This window comes from Jaculus jaculus, unplaced genomic scaffold (assembly GCF_020740685.1).
Source record: "Jaculus jaculus isolate mJacJac1 unplaced genomic scaffold, mJacJac1.mat.Y.cur mat_scaffold_35_1_3033546_arrow_ctg1, whole genome shotgun sequence".
In the NCBI taxonomy this organism is placed as follows: domain Eukaryota; kingdom Metazoa; phylum Chordata; class Mammalia; order Rodentia; family Dipodidae; genus Jaculus; species Jaculus jaculus.
In genome coordinates, this window is record NW_025423491.1 from 1,159,586 (window position 1) to 1,172,177 (window position 12,592).

The 12,592-nt window shown below is 40.8% G+C and overlaps 1 pseudogene; it reads left to right on the forward strand.

Moving 5' to 3' along the window:
• The first annotated feature begins 10,425 nt into the window (after window positions 1-10,425).
• Window positions 10,426-11,437, forward strand: LOC123457309 (annotated as a pseudogene).
• The last annotated feature ends 1,155 nt before the right edge of the window (window positions 11,438-12,592 follow it).

Consider the following 12,592-nt stretch of genomic DNA (forward strand, 5'->3'; position numbering starts at 1 on the left):
ATCCTCCCACATCTGCCTCCCAACTGCTGGGATTATGCTCCATTTAACGTCATTTATATTGAACATTGTTACATTTGAAAACAATACCAAAATATGGCATGAATCACTGATCTATCACTACCATGATATATCACTCCCATCACTGAGTCATTGGTTATGGTCAGTGATGTCAGTCCTGTAAGAGTGGCATTCACAAGTAATATGATACTATCTCTGGTTACATTCATCTGTTTTCTTCTTTTCTATTTAAGTTTCTAGAACTCATAGGCACCATGTGTGTAGTGTCTATTATCTAAGTGGCTGGTGTCCCTTTTTGTTGAGCTCTTGTTTATATTGTTATCCTTGTAAAGACTTCCTTGTGCTCAGTTACAACTTCTCACACAAGCTTCGTGTACCACATAGTATCATAATTGTACCTTTGTCCATTTTATAATCAGAAAATATATCTTTCCTTGCTATTTTCTGATAATTCTCATTTAAAAAATTCATTTAAAGAAAAGTAGGTCTTGTAGAGATGGCTAAGCCACTAAGGCACATGCCTGCAAATCCACATAGGTAAATCTTACATAGGTAAGATTCCCAGGATCCATGTGAGCCAGCTGCACAAGGTTGCATTTATGTCTAGAGATCATTTGCAGTGGTTAGAGGCCTTGCCTCACCCCTACTCTCTCTATCTGCCACATGCTCTATTTCTCTTGAACAAATAAGAACTGTTTAAAAAGTAATAAGAGGAGAAGTGGTAATTTTCCAAAATTTTTTGTAATCTTGTCAGTACAAACAATAGAAAATATTGACTTTCATGAATCTCTTAAAGGAATGAATGCCCCTGCCCTCTGGCAGATGAAAAGAAAAGTGAAAATAGAACATTCACTATAAGCAAATACGTGTCTTCATCAACTAGTGAAGGGTCTCCTGTTGAAATGGATACTGTGCTGCAAGTTGACAGCAGTCACGTGCCAGGTGATCTACACTGCACTGGAGGAAGAAAGACCACCGAATGTTCCTTTCTCTGGACAGGAGTTTTACACTGCTCCGTCTCTGGAAATTGTGGGGATTCAAGAACTCTTCATTCAAAGTAGGAGGATACTCAGCTTCATCACATTGCTGAAAGTGGAGGAAGATGGACACCAGGCATGCTGACAAGCAGGGACAGTGATGATGGAAGCTTGGCTGTAGTGGATAATAACACATAACACCTTAGATAAGGATTCCTCAGAAAAGCATTTGAGAACTAGTAAGAATGTGAAGGGCAATGGACTACGGAAGAGATTTCTATTTTACAACATTCATTTGAAAGATGATTGCAGGCTCTTGGAAATGATCAAATGGAGAAAGACATTTGTGTTCTAATCTGATTTTTTTAACACTTCTATTTTTTAATAATTATCTCAAAGAAGTTATTTAATGAGTATTTGTTCAATGTTTTCATACTTTTAAAAAATTATTAGTTTTCTTTTCACAAATACAGGCAGTTTGGTACCATTGTTTAGGCTCATCCATGACCTACCCCTCGCAATGGCCCCTCCTCCTTGTTGATGTAACTGGGTCGTGCATTGTGCAGTTAGCCCACAGTTATTGGTATGATAAATGCCTCTGCATATCATGACCCAACATGTGACTCTGACATTCTTTGCATCCCCTCTTCCGCAAAATTTCCCTGAGCCATGTTGGGTTCATTTTTGGTCTGCTTCAGTGCTGAGGTGTTGGGGGCCTCTGAGGCTCTGGCTCTCTGATTTGGTAGGAGTTGATTTTTCTCTGTGTTGGTCTCCTTCCCCTTTGTGCTGGTATCTAGTTCATCAGGAAAACAGCACCCTTGCTTGTTTCGCCAGTTTTCCTTAGTTTCAGTCGGGCCACTTTTGAGGTATGATGGGGTGGCTCTCTCCTTAGGATCTGCATCTATCTTTCTTTCCCTGGTATTTGCAGGGCAGCTAGGTGGTCGCCATCTTGGCCAGAAGTCTCCTCATAGATCTGATTTTTAATATACATGTGTTAGAAATCTTGATCCACCCAGTTTCATGTCCATACCTGTGGACATAATTCCTTATTGAATCTGTACTCACATGAAAGGTAGGATCCGCATGTTAGGAAGAACATGCAGGTTTTCTTTGGATGAACAGGAGTTATTCCTTTAGTATAATATTTTCCACCTCCATCCATCAATTTCCCTGTATAATTCATAATTTCATTGTCTTTAGAGTTGCATAAAATTGTGTGAGTGTGTGTGTGTGTGTGTGTGTGTGTGTGTGTGTGTGTGTATGGGTGTGTACCCGGTTTTTATTCTATCATCAGTAGATAGATGTCTAAGGAGATTCTACCCTTTGGTTTTCGTTAAACTGGATTGGAGACCATGAGATGCAATCATGAGGTGTTGATAAAAGTTGTCAAAGAATCCATTGGGCTAGCTGGGTGTTGTAGAGTATGTCTTAAATCCCTGCACATGGGAATAGGAGATAGGAGGATCACTGTGAGTTTGAGTACAGCCAGAGATTACATAGTGAATTGCAGGTCAACCTGGGCTGAGAGCAAGATCAAACCTTGAAAAATTACATATATATATAAAAATACACATTCATGAAAGTGGAAAGTAGGCCATGGTGAAGTGAAGACACCATGGTGGAAATTAGTGTGGCATTGAACAGAGGTTCAAGGTGACAAAAACATATCTTGTTTAAAAAACATGACATTATTCCAGGTGTGGTGATGACACCTTTAATCCCAGCACTTGGGAAGCAGAGTTAGGTGGATTGCCAGAGTTTGAGGGCACCCTGAGACTACATAGTGAGTTGCAAGTTAGCTGGACCAGAGTGAGACCCTACCTCGAAAAACAAACAAATATTCAGTATATATATTGAAATCTAATTCTTTTCACTGCATCTGGTCATGTTTAGTCAGTTAAGTCAGGAGGGTTTTGATTTATGGAATTAACAGGATTCAGACAACACTAGAGAGAATCATGCCATTCTTTGTGCTTTTTGTAATGAGTATCAATTACCTTAAAAGCTTCTCGGAGAGTGTGGAGAGACGGATTAGTAGTTTAATCACTTGCCTATAAAGCCTAAGAAATCCTGTGCAAACCTCCAGGTCCCCTGTAGCAGGTGCACAGTAACACAAGCATGTGATGTTGCACATGCACAAGGGGACAAAGGAATCTGCCTTTCATTCACTGTGGCTGAAGGTCCTGGCCTGCAAATTCTCTCCCTCTTTTTCTCTCTGCCCCTCTCCTTCTCTCTCAAAATAAATGATAAAAAAAGAAAAAAAATAAATTAAGAAATGTATAAGTAGTGGAAATGTGGGGAATTTTCCCAAATTGGTTTGCAACCTTGATGAGTAGAATTAAGAGAAAACATTATTTTCTATGACTAACTTGCAGAAACAAAAGGGCCTGTCCTTTGGAGAAAGGAAACAAAAGTGAAATTACAAAAAGTCAATTGAGAGAATTGGTGAGAACACCAACACCTGAGACATCTACTGCAGAAATGGACACACTGGTGCAAGTGAATGGTCATCCCACATCAGGTTAACTCCAGTACAAAGGAAGCAGGCTTAGTGAGGCAGCTAGGGAATCAAGCCCAGACAGCAGGCTTTGTGAACAAGCATCTTTACCTTCTGAAATATCTCCCCAGCCTATAATGATCTGTTTCTTACAGCATCTACCTGAACTTATACCTATAATTTATCAAGAATTCTCGTACATGAGAGCCAAGGTCTCATCTGTTCAATTAGCTATGCTTAAAAAAAATATGTTGCACATTGTACACACACCTTCAGTAGACACTTCATCAGAGCATGAATAAAGGAATCTGAAAATGCATATTCCACATACATAAAAAGTACTCATGTATTATTTACATTCTTTTTCTCCACGATACAAATTCCACTGTCAGAATGGAAAACCATTATAAAGTATTTCTATATGGAGGCCTAATGGAAGTTAATAATAATGAAAGTGATGTAAATATAATAGTAATTGAAGAAATGGAAAAACCTAGTTTTTCTAAAAGTAAATCTGAAACTAAGAACAACACATAAGAAATACATGATAAGGTATAATATCCTACTTTTCTTTGTTTATTTACTTATTATATTTGAAAGAGAGATAAAAGAATCATAGATAGATAGATAGATAGATAGATAGATAGATAGATAGATAGATAGATAGAATGAGTTAGTGTATCTGTACCTTCAGCCACTACAGACGAACTCCAGATGCATGGGCCCTCTTGTGCATCAGGCTAACAGGGGTCCTGGAAATCAAACCTGGGTTTGTTAGCTTTGTCAGCAAGTGCCTTAACCGTTAAGACATCTCTCCTTTGTGGAAAGTAGAAATGTACCCAAATTGTTTTGTATTCTTTTCAGAAAATGAAATAGTAGAAATCATTGACTCTTATGAATCTCTTAAAGGAGTGAACCCCCCACCCTCTGTCAGATGAAAAGAAAAGTGAAAATAGCACATTCACTATAAGCAAATACATGTCTTCATCAACTAGTGAAGGGTCTCCTGTTGAAATGGATACTGTGCCCCAAGTTGATCGGCACCACACCAGGAGAAGGTAAGACCACAGAATATTCCTTTCCTTGGACAGGAGTTTTAACCCTGCTCAGTTTCTCTGGTAATTGCACTCTTCATTCATGTACTCTTCATTCAAAGTAGGAGGATACTCAGCTTCATCACATTGCTGAAAGGTGGAGGAAGACGGACACCAGGCACACTGATGAGCAGGAACAGTGATGATGGATGCTTGGCTGTAGTGGATAATGACACATAACACCTTAGACAAGGTTTCCTCAGAAAAGGATGTGAGAACTAGTTAGAAAGTGAAGGGAAATGGAGAATGGAGGTTTCTCTTTTTACTGCATGCATTTGAATGATGATTGCAAGCTCTTGGAACTGATTCAGTAGAGAAGGGAATGTGTGTTTCTATAATATGTTTTTGTCTTCTGGGTGTTAGAAATCTTGGTCCATCCAGTTTAATGCCTATTCCTGTGCAAATATTTCCTCATCTGCATACGTGCTCACAAAAAAGTTAAGATCTACATGTGAAGGAGAACATGCAATATTTGATTTTATGAGGTCAAGTTACCTCATTAGGTATGTATTCCACTTATGTCCATTTTCCAGCATATCTCAGGTGGTCATTTTCTTTCCAGTTGAATAAAATTTCATTTGTATATATGCACCATATTTTTATGATCTAGTGATCAGTTGGTGGATATCTATGTTGATTCCATTTATTAGTTTGGATGAGACTAGACAGGAGACCATGAGATGGAAGCAGAGATATTGAGCAAAGGTGTCAGAAGTCCATGAGGATGGAAGGGGAAAAAAGGCCAGGTGGAGGGTAGACACAATTCTGGAGATGGCGGTGTATAGAACAGGGGTAAAGGAAACAGAAATACACTTTGTTTAACAAACAGCACATTGAAATCTAATTCTTTGTTTTGTAATAAAAATAAGAAGCCTTCCTGCATGGGATGGTGGTGCACACCACTAATCCAGTGCATCCAAGGCAGAGGTAGGATGATCTCCATGCATTTGAGGCCACACTGAGACTGCATAGTGAACTCCATGTTGGCCTGGGCTAAAGAAAGACCCTACCTTGAAAAACCCAAAGTTGGGCTGGAGAGATGGCTTAGTGGTTAAGCGCTTGCCTGTGAAGCCTAAGAACCCCAGTTTGAGGCTCAATTCTCCAGGACCCACATTAGCCAGATGAACAAGAGGACACACACGTCTGGAGTTTGTTTGCAGTGGCTGGAAGCCCTGGCGCACCCATTCTCTCTCTCTCTCTCTCTCTCTCTCTCTCTCTCTCTCTCTCTCTCTCTCGTCACTCTCAAATAAATAAATAAAAATGAACAAAAAAATTTAAAAAAAGAAAAACCCAAAGTTAATCAAATAAAAAATAAGAAGCCTCGATTTATTATATCTGGGCATGTTTAGTCAGGCAGGGAGTTTCACTTAAGTTATATAATTAGAATCATTGAGAAAATACTGGACATACTTCCATCAATCTTTGTGCTTTTTCTAATGAAGAGTAGTGATAGAAAAGTTCTTTAAAATGAGAGCTCTAAACACATAAATAGGTGTGTGCAATCTACAGAGAGAGGGAGGATGTTATTAGTGTATGATAGAGAAGTAAAAGTTGACAGTCTATCAGAGAACAGAATTTGGAGTTATAAAATTCAGCATTTTGTATTGTTTTTCCTCTGAAAGTTGAAATGATGAAGGTTACCAGTTTTTAACCTTCTTCAGCAATAAATATATCTTTTGTATACTGAAAGTAGGATTTTAAAATTGAGTAGATTTAGGTTGCTTTATTTTTCAAAAGTATTTTCTTGACTGTTGTAATAAATGGTAAGAGAGTGATAATGTCAGTCTGCTGTTGCAACAGTTAATAATGCCAGAATACAAAGGTTATTTTCATGACACATTGTGAGAATCATGTTATAAAGCTAAACTCGTAGGATTAAATTCTGGGTCTGCCTCTAACCAAGTTGTATCCTTAGACAATTTACATGGAGTTTTCTTGCCTATATCTTTCTCCATGAAACATCTATATATTACTTATGTCACAAAATTATTGTGAGGTATAAAGGGAGAACAGCACATGCACACTGCTTACAATAAATAAATAGTAATTATTGCAAAGGGAGGGCCTGAGAATGATAACCTTTATTATTGTTTTCAAAATTCTGCATGCTATAATATCAAGACACAAATCATAGCTTTGTATACTCATTTAGTGCCTGTATTTGTTTCTATTTTTTTTCTTTCTTTCTTTCTTTTTTTTTTTTTTTTGTTTTTTTGAGGTGGGGTCTCAGTGTAGCTCAGGCTGACCTGGAACCCACTAGGTAGTCTCCGGGTGGCCTCGAACTTATGGTGAGCCTCCTACCTTTGCCTCCCAAGTGCTGGGATTAAAGGAGTGCACCACCACACCCGGCTTGCTTCTATTTTTTTTTATTATTTTCACAATTTTTATTAACATTTTCCATGATTATAAAAAATATCCATGATAATACCCTCCTTCCCCCCGACTTTCCCCTTTGAAATTCCATTCTCCATCATATTACCTCTCCATCTTTGCTTCTATTTTTAATAAGAACAACAATATAGTATATTTGTTGAAAATAAAATGGTTTAAGTGATTATTTTCTTTGGCTTTGGCCCTCAGAAAGTTTGATGTGAATTTGTTTCATGGCAATGATAGCACTATTATCTGTTTACTAAGTTTCATTTCAGTCCCCATGTAAATAATGATTGGACCTTACATAACATATAACAGTTAGGAATATGTTACATAGATTTCAACTTCATGTTGTTACCTAAAAAGGATATACCACACTCAAAAGGTAAGGGAGGAGGATTGCCGAGAGTTTGATGCCACCCTGGGACTATATAGTGAGTTCCAGGTCTGCCTGGACTAGCATGAGGCCCTACCTGGAAAACAACAACAACAACAAAAACAAAACCGAAAAAGAATATACCACTGTATGTGATTTGTTAACTAATTGTCCAAATTTGTTTTCTGTTTGTTTTACTGATCTGTGAAGAATATATCTAATGAACTACAACAGGTATTGCAAGTAATCATTAAAAAGATAGTTTTGTAGAGGGACTTTGCACACTACAGAGAACTGTGAGATCTATCCTAGAATGCAGACCCACTGAGCATGCAAAGAGGGAGGAACTGCAGCTGCCATGGCCTTCCTTCAGTAATCTTTCAACCCTCAGCAGTCACGCAGAGATCAGCAGCTACACTGACCTCACTGTCAGTGCTGCCTACACACATTCAGAAAAAGGGATGTTGAGATCTACTTGGACTCACATGACTGGTGCCTGCCAACTGGAATAGGAGAACATTAGCAAGAAACTGTTGCAAACATGTTTTAATTGTTAGGGAAATTTGGGTAACAAGAAGGAATAATAGCAATGAACATAGGTTAGCATACCAGAGTGCCAGTGGGAGTAATCAGGAAATAACTCTACTTTAATTAAGGGCAGGAGTGAAAAGAGGGTTTGATGGAGTTTAAAAAAAAAAAAAAAAGATTATACAGTCAGCTATTTTCCATGTCTGGTGCAGTTCCAGCTCATGGGGCTGGGGAAATGTAGGATCCCCATCTCCACCAGCATCATGTTCCATTGCCCAGTGAACAGGAAGGACTGGGAATCACAGCAGGAGCTGGTGAAGAAATGGTCTCTCCTGCTGACCATGAACACAGAATCTTTGCACCACAGAATTTTCAGTGTTTTAGGGTGAAAGCATCCCATTTTGTATTATAAACTGTGTGTGCTTTATCAGCATTGTTTACTCTCTCTGCAAATTTAAATGTTAACATCTTTCATATCTGATCCAGCTGAGAATTTTAAGAATTTGACTTGTCATAAGCTCAGCACTTAATTAATAAAAATGTAATAAGCCACAAATCTCTGTCAACATAGCTATAAAATAAGCACACAGTGTGGGAAGATCTGAATTATTGAAGACTTATTTTTAATGAGGTGAAAGCTAAGCTTTTGAGACCTGTCAAATTACTTTGGAGACCAAGAGAATTATCCAGTAATCGTCAGTTTGGAGAGAAGTGGGGAGCCCAAAGCAGGCAGGGATCTCTTGTATGAGAACTTAGGTAATTTCTGAGCCTTTAACGCTTTCACTGGGAAGGATTGGAGCTATGCTGACCAGGTGTCCAGAAGAGTGAATGAATGTGTGTTAGGATTTCATTTGTGCATATAGTAAAATAATTTGCCTGTCCTATTTAGGTAAGCATCCCTTCAAGTGGTGACTGTTCGAAGAAGGTGGTGGTGCGAGATGCCCTGAGACCTGACAGAGCTGCATAGAGTAGTTTCTAATGAGCTCCCAGGGCTGGCCAGTGGATAAGGGGAGTAGTGAACTTGTGAAGAGACTTGCACATGATGCTGAAGGATTTTGGGGGTCAGGTGAAGCATTCCCTTCATCACTGGCAGAAGGAATAGTACTCCCTTGCAAGGGCACCCATGGACACTTTATGAACTCCTTTCACTATTTAGACTGTTCTGTTCCCTTTAGCTATAATTGGGGATTATTGAGCCACCAAGGGCCTCAGTGATCAGGATGTGGTAACCAACATCCTTCTTTCCTTCCTTATCCACACTGTTCTCTCTTAGTACTTCTATGGATTGAATTATTTGATGGGCCTTGCAATGGATAACTGTAGCCTAGGACAGCCTCACTCTTCTGTATAGTAAAGTGAGTGAACCCTAGCTTATTAAGGGTCCTCTTTCCCTCCACATTGCTTCATGCTGAGTGCAAGATGTGGAGATATATCTAGAATTGGCATTAATTACTAAGATTTTTTAAACTTTTCTTATGGCAAGAACTCTGGGACTGATTATAGCCTCTACCTTTTAGCCAATATGTGAGTGCAAGTATAACTTCCCTATAGTTTTTATTATTATTATTATTATTATTATTGTTGTTGTTGTTGTTTTAGAAGAGAGCGAGAGAGGAGTGACAGAATCTTGACATGACAGGGCCTCAGCCACTGCAATTGAACTGAAGATGGTTATGCCACCTAGTGGACCTTGTGCTTGCCTCACCTTTGTGCATCTGGCTAGCATGACATCTGGAGAGTAGAACATGAGTCCTTAGGCTTCAGAGGCAAGTGCCTTAGCCACTAAGCAATCTTTCCAGCCTGACTCCCCTATAGTTTGAGCCCTTAGTTCTGCTTCCAGTGTGTGCTACTCACTTAGCATGTGGCTGTTAAATAGCTGAGTGAGAAATGGGAATTCACTCACACTTTGATGAGAATGAAATCTTTGTGAAAGTTGGGCACATTGTGTTTCATTCTGATGTTGTATTCTAGTGGTACATGCATATTTGTATTCTTACATACACTGGTAATGCTTTCACACTTCCTAACTGCTGTGTAATCTTTTTTTTTATTATAAAAGTAACTTATTTTATTTATTTAGTTATAAAAGCACTAGAGAGTGGACATACCAGAGCCTCTAGTCACTGCAAACAAACTTCAGATGCATGAGTCACCATGTGCATCTGGCTTATGTGGGTCCTGGGGATGCTGTGTAATCTTGATATCTTTAAAATAAAGAATATAATTCTCACTTTCTCTTGCTAGTTGCTGCTTCAGGTGCTTTGAGGTTCTCTGAAGACTTTCGTGTTGAATTCAAACTTGAGCCATAATCCTCCTCAGAATTTAAGAAGAAAACATCCATACAATTTACAGAAAACATTACTCAGATAAACATAGTGATCTTTTATGATTCCTAGGTTATCATATGGTTTCTTCAAAATATCCTGTACTTGATTACCCCTCTCCCACATTCCTTTTACTCAATCTCTTCCTCTGGCCTTTCTTAGACCATACCACCCACAGCAATCTGCCCATCTACTGAGAAACAGGAACTCAGAAACAAGGAGCTGGGCGCCTCGGGCTATGACAGCCTCCGTGCTCCTCCACCCCCGCTGGATCGAGCCCACCGTCATGTTCCTCTACGACAACCGCGGCGGCCTGGTGGCCAACGAGCTCAACAAGAACATGGAAGGGGCAGCGGCAGCGGCGGCCGCGGCCGCGGGGGCAATTTCTCGGTGGCGGCGGCAGCGGCCAACCAATGCCGCAACCTGACGGCGCACCCCGCGCCCCTGGCGCCCGGCGCCGCGGCCGCTTACAGCAGCGCCCCGGGGGAGGCGCCCCCGTCCGCCGCCGCGTCGTCCTCCGGAGGCCCCGGCCCCGCAGGCCCCGCGGGCTCCGAGGCCGCCAAGCAATGCAGCCCCTGCTCGGCGGCGGCGCAGACGTCCTCGGCCCCGCGGCCCTGCCCTACGGTTACTTCGGCAGCGGCTACTACCCGTGCGCCCGCATGGGCCCGCACCCCAACGCCATCAAGTCGTGCGCGCAGCCCGCCTCGGCCGCCGCCTTCGCGGACAAGTGCCTGGACACCGCCGGCCCCGCGGCAGAGGAGTTTGCCTTCTACCACCAGGGCTACGCTGCCGGGCCTTACCACCACCACCACCACCCGGTGCCCGCCTACCTGGATATGCCAGTAGTACCCGGGCTTGGGGGCCCGGGCGAGTCGCGCCATGAGCCCCTTGGGCTTCCCATGGAAAGCTATCAGCCCTGGGCGCTGCCCAACGGCTGGAACGGCCAAATGTACTGCCCCAAAGAGCAGACGCAGCCTCCCCACCTCTGGAAGTTCCCTCTTCCCGATGTCGTCTCCCATCCCTCGGACGCCACCTCCTATAGGAGGGGGAGAAAGAAGCGGGTGCCTTACACTAAGGTGCAATTAAAAGAACTCGAACGGGAATACGCTACGAACAAATTCATTACTAAGGACAAGCGGCGGAGGATATTGGCCACAACAAACCTCTCTGAGAGGCAGGTCACCATCTGGTTCCAGAACAGGAGGGTCAAAGAGAAAAAAGTCATCAGTAAACTGAAGACCACCAGTTAATGGATTTAAAAGTGGAGCAGAGGACAACTTGAAGAGGTGCATCAGGACTCCTTGCTTTGCCCAGATAATGATAACGTTTGATAATAATTGAAGAATTGGAAAGAGAGACACTGGCATTTTGCTCTCTTTCTCTTTAATGGAATCTACAACTTTAAAAAAAAAAAAAAAAAAAACCTTAAGAAATGGTAAAGGCTGCCAGTTCTCCTGCCAACCCCACCAGACCCAGACCGTTAAATGACAAACTGTAGCGTCAACTCGTCCACCCCTAAATACCCAATTTCAGATAAGTTATGCTTTTACTGAAATCCTGTAAGTATTTACTGTGACCGGCATACTTTAGAATACTGTGTGAGAGGGTAATCTGAAAGCTGGATACGAAATCAAGAGGCCATTTTCAACATCTGCTTTGTTCTTAGCTCGCCACCCTTTGTATGTTACGTGCCTGCTCAGGTAAACCTCGTGAAATTTCTACCTTTGATTGCTCTGAGAAATGTTTGGTGCATAGGTTTAGAAGGGAAAAGAGAAGATACTGGAATGTTGAGCTAAAACTATTCACTGTGAAGGAAGAGAGGAGAGAACGCTCTTCCCAGGATCATGTGTCTTGATAATAAATATGGCCAGCTAAACCTTGAGGCTCCAGGGGAACCCCAGGTTGGTAATGAACTTCTGACAATAATTTTCAATTACTTGCAACAGCCGTGTTTATGGTATTTGGACTCTCCCCCAGTACTATAAACTTTCCAAAGGATTTGGTATCTTTATTTTTAAAATGTTTAAATCTTAACAGGCAATCCTCAGGATTCACTTTATGTCACCTCTTCCGGAAGGTCCCACCCAACACCATGGACTTTGGATGAAACACAATCTTTTTTTCTTTTTTTCTAAAAAATAAAGTTTTTAATTGGCATATCCCAATGCTTGATAAACATTTTACTGAAGAAATAATTTTCGTTTTTAATTTTTTCAGAAGACTCAAATGAAAATCCATTCCCCCCAAATACTTAGACGCCTACATTCTATATTTTGACCTATTAAGGGATTAGTATTTCTTTTTGTTTATTGTATTATGAAACTGCATTAGAAAATTTAGGGAATTCATCTTAACAGCACATTTTTAATCAAGCAATTATTTTAATTCACACATTCGTTTTGTCA